Here is a 5745-nt window from a genome sequence, read left to right on the forward strand (position 1 = left end):
CAATTTTGGTACAGAAAAAAATTTTCAAGTGGCAACCGTGGTTATAGTTTAAGATACCAATTTTTCGAAACATTTGGAAGTCTTGTAATATATTAAATAAAAACGGATATGTTTTTATATTAACATATTTTATTTATACAGTTCTGTATGGAGTTTTTATGTTTCCGTTAAAATAATCAAATAATACCAATTCAGTTCTTATTTAAACTGAATACATGAAAACCAAAATTTATTATAAGCTTAATACATGGCTTATTCACGAAGCAAGGCAAGGGGCCAATTGACTGTATCCTCACATAAAAAAATAAGTAATTATTATGTTTCTTAACTGGAGGTATTTTCAAAACCCCTCTTTACTCGTACTTGATGTACGAGGCTGTAGAATGCGCTGCGTTAGCCCAAAACCCGGTAACGGGTTGTTATGGCCAAATAAGTAAATAAGTGGGGATATTATATTGTATTACACAATACCCTATAATTGTGTAATTGTAACACAATAATAAATATAATTAATAAATTAAAATTCACGACTTAAGTATGAATAATTCATAGTACAAATGACCCAAAATTAGTTTCTGTGAAACTATGTAAATAAATTAAGAAAAAGTTGAAATTTCCAACACTGTTCCGATAGTATTAATACAAAAAGATCTATATTTTTAGTATTTCTTAACTAATTCGAAAATATATCTTTACGTAATCACAGTTTTCTTGTAAAAAGTATATATCTGGTATTTTTCAAATTAATTCATTCGAAAGTTTTTTCTCACAGAATCAGTAGTAGGTTTACTGTTAACAATGTTGCTTTAGATATCTTACTCTTATCCTTAAAATCACAAACTATTCTTTAAGCGTCGATAATTCGAAATTGTTAATTACTTTGTAGTTCATATCTTACGCGAAATATATAATCGCCCCCATACCTCCCCACTGACTCTATCAACACAAATAAGGTAGATTGTAATACCCTCTAGTCATGGTGAGGAAGTACTTTTACCGGTCAAAGTTTTAAAATCGTTATATTTTAAAAAATGCTTCCAAAGAGCACTTAAGTTCTTATTATCACTATAAATCTGAAGTTCAAAACTAAATGTTTTCTATAAAAGTATCATTTCTATATAATTACACAGTAATGATTTTTAATATAATTTGTAACATTATATGCTAATTTTCTTCGGCAATTGCACTTTCTTTTTGAATATATGATCTATGTATAACTCGCTATAGATCCTTTTGGATGAGTTGAGAAAAATTTTACTGTGTAAATAAATTTTTCTATTTACTATTTCTGTTAGTTCGTTCTTAGTTCTAATTAAAATTAAAATGAAAATAGCAATATAGCAAAATATCAGTAGTTTTATTCCTGATACGATTTAGCTAGTTGACAGCCAAATTTTATTACATTTCTGGAGATCAGGACTGACCATACCAATATTATCACGGGCCAATACAAGATAATGTTAAATTTTGTTTTATTAATTTATTCATTTGATTTTCATTTGTTTGGAATACCATGAAAATAAAATTATGTAATTTTACCAAAATGTATCAATGGAAAATTTGTGTACTCGTGGTAGATTACAAACATGTAGCGGGTCGCACATATATTATCCGCGGTCCGCCTAAAACCCGTCTGTTGTGCTTTGGATAGTCCTGCTGTATTGGGGAACATATGATGTGTGATTAACAGAACATGTGATTAACAGTTGTGATGTAGTAGCAGTCAACAATTGGTTAAACCCCTAAAGAACTTTTTCAGTTGTTATAATAGCAGAATATGTTGTCTGAACAAAATCTTATTTATAGCTATAAATAGCTAAAATCAAATTTCTAACGATATTGTTCTGGGAAAGATTATCTTCTTAATTCTTTTCAATTTTACAGTCCCTTTAGATTACATGAGCTTATTTGACAATTAATTAAAAATCTTTGAAATCTCTACTTCTGAATAGAGATATGTAGAATTCCAAAACAGAGTTTAGTAATTAAAATCAGCGTTTTTAAAACCTAAAGTAAATCTAAATATTATGATAATTTACTAGAACTGGTTATGTCTATTAATACCCACTCCAACGATAGGTAACATCATAATATGTTTCATAAAATTTAAATGGATAATATATTGAAAAATCATAGCAGAATACGTACTATGTATTCTAAACTTATTCTCGCAGTTTGATTAAAGAAAATTTTCGTAAATATTAAAAGTACTTATCTTAAAAGTTCGCTTATTAAATTATAATTTACAGTTCAATTTTGAACAGATTATCGAAGTAAGAAATCAATTAAATATCAAACCAGTGGTATTACTCTACATCACATAAAATTAAGGAACTTATTTTAATAAATCGGAGGAGAGGGAGTGAGTTTTTTGTGAATAACAACAGTTTAAACAACTTTTTGTTTAAAATACTGTAATTAAAATTAATTTTAATCCAGCACTATATAATTTTCTGAAATATGCCTTAATATATCAGTTTATAATGTAAACATAAAATATTTTAAAATTAATAGGTTGTTGAAATAATGTAAATTATATTAATTATATTAAAAAATATTAATATAACATTTTATAATTTTAATCAACTACTAAAATTGAGTTTTTTGTGAATAAAAGCGGTTTTCAGAACTTTTATCCAAAATATTGCAATTAAAATTAATTTCATTCCATCACTATATTAATTTCTGAATAAGCATCAAGATATATTAGTTTTTAATATAAACATAAAATATTTGAAAATTTATATGTTATTCAAATTATTGTATCAATTTTAAAATGTAAATTATATTAACTATATTAAAATATATTAATATAACATTTTATAAATTTAATTAGCTACTAAAATTGAATTTTGTTCAAAATATTGCAATTAAAATTAATATTAGTGCATGACTAATTGATATAATGATATTGATATAATATCTCAAATTACATCAAAGATTATTATTTTATAATATAAACAAAAAATATTTTAAAATTTATTTATTAATAAAATATAAATTATATTAACTTTAATAAAATATATTAATATGACATTTTATAAATTTAATTAGCTACTAAAATTGACTTTTGTTCAAAATATTGCAATTAAAATTTATATTAATCCATGACTATATCAATATCTTAAATTACATCAAAGAATATTATTCTTTAATATAAATAAAAAATATTTTAAAATTTATATATTATTAAAATATAAATTATATTAACATTAACGGTTTTCAGAATTTTTATCCAAAATATTGCAGTTAAAATTAATTTTATTCCATCACTATATCAATATCTCTAATCATTAAAATATTTGTGTTATATTAACTTTATTAATATATATTAATATAACATTTTGAAATTATAGTACCTTGGCAACACAGATTTTTCGTTTCTCTTTTAGTCTTACAATATAGAAAACCCTTTTAGCGGGAAACGTTTTCAGCTCATATGAGTTTTCGCTTCAACGGTAGACAAAAATACTTGAAACGTCATTTTCCCACCAAAACACAAACTCTACACTTTTTATTTATTTCAACGCCTTGTTGAAACATACATATTAGAACAAACATATTAATGTGTATTAATATCGAAATATATTTCAAAATAAATTTAATATAAAAAATAAAAATATTATATTTCAATAGAAAATTATTATTTCTGACTTACCATTGAAATTATGCGGCTGTCAACGGATCGCAACATTAAAGCGGCAGAAAAAACAGTTACGTTGCGAAGGGGGAGGTGAATATTTTTTATAAATGAAATTGAAGAACATTTGTATGTAGAATTTATAGTTAACAGCATTGTAATATGTTTTAATTAATTACCACTTGATTATTAAATAACTCACAAATTAATATAAAAAGAAATAAAACAGAAAAATTTTTTTATAGTAAAAACACACACGAATGAAATATTAATACGCAACGTCACAGCCGAACTAACACACGACTTCGCACTGCACGAGATCACATAGAAGCACAACAGTAACGGTACTAAGAGATTAGAGTTGGACAAAGCTTATCTTGAACTTTCTTTTCGATTGAAGGGTTGCATTTTTGCTTAGAATTTATTTACTTATAAATGTTGTTAAAATTAGTACTAATTAATAATAATACATTAAAAACTAATTGTTGCTAATTAATATGATTTGCATATAAATATATTATAGTTGGCATAAGATATAATATATTTTATAAATTTAATTTTATATTTTAATAATACAATAATATTAATATATATTATATTATTATTTATTGATCAAAAAACTCAAAATTACAGTTATTAAAATTATAGAATTTTACATAAAATCTGAATTGACAATAGCATATTTGTTGTGTGTTAGATTGGCATTTATTTATTATTATTATTATTCATTATTATTCTTTTTCATATAAATATCTTTAATACTTAATCTTCTGTAATTTAAAAGAGTTTTCATAAATTTGTACAGGTTATAAATATTGCTACCGTTTAACAAGACTTCAACTTCTTTTTTGGACTGAAGTGCTTTTTAAAAAAGAAATAAGTCTATGCTCTCTAAAAATCGGACATAATTCAATAATATGAGATATATTTTCTATTTTATGACGATTACACAAAATATATTTACGTTTAGATATATCAAATTCTCTACCGTTCAGCATCGACATTAAAAAGTAGGCTCAATATGTGCTGAGTGTTTTCGTAATAAAAACTATGCATAATGTCACATTGCAGCTGTGGGTACATATCATGATATCCCGACCTGGCATTAGCGACACAGGAATCGTGTTCACTCCGTTTGTATAAATTTATAGTATTATTGTATAATAATTTAAGATCATGCTAAGATATGCTAAGTATATCAATAACCATACTCCGAAAACTGGTTATTGATATATATTATCTATAACATATTATAATATATTATATTACTTGATCATCATTAAATATTTTAACTATCTTTTAAATTTTATAAAAAATATTTCACAACGCAGCAAGTAAAATTGTTAATAAAAAACTTTCATAGTAAAAGTAACAAAACAGTTGGTTAAGGTGCGCTGATTCTGAGCTTCACATTTGGCAGGACCCGAGTTCGATTCCTGATACTTGCAGACTCAAAAATAATTATTTACGAATAATTAAATACAGGAATTATTTCCAAGACCACTGATGATGGGTATTTGGCAATATTCGAAACAGCAATTAATTAAAATAATATAAAAAATAATTTTTTGTTGTTGTAGTTCACTACTGTTCGAAAAACCTCTTTATTAAAATATTTAATAATTTAATGTTTTAATGACCAAAAAAAATTTTTACTAAAAAATAATTTTGTTATTTTTTTATACGGTCTTATTGGTCAATAGTTAAATAATAATCTTTTAAAAAATATTTATTTGTTTTTAAAGATTTTATTTTTACCAATATTTCGACTATAATCTATAGTCATCATCAGGGTACTATAAAATTTAAATATGGTACATATAACAATAATTTGGTCCATATTACAAAGAAACAAATACACTAACATCGAAAACATGAATAACATATATGTATATAGAAAATATTTATACAATATTATGACAATAGATATAAAATTAATATATATAGGAAAAATATATTCGGAAGTGGATAAATATACTTCAAAACAAAAAAAATTTACAAATACTAAAAATGTTATCAAATTTATTTCGATTTTAGTGATTTTACCTTCTATATGCCCATCTTTAGTTTAAACCATTAACAACTACACTTATCATTATCATTGA

The sequence above is a fragment of the Teleopsis dalmanni genome, chromosome 1, assembly GCF_002237135.1.
Source record: "Teleopsis dalmanni isolate 2A chromosome 1, ASM223713v2, whole genome shotgun sequence".
In the NCBI taxonomy this organism is placed as follows: Eukaryota; Metazoa; Arthropoda; class Insecta; order Diptera; family Diopsidae; genus Teleopsis; species Teleopsis dalmanni.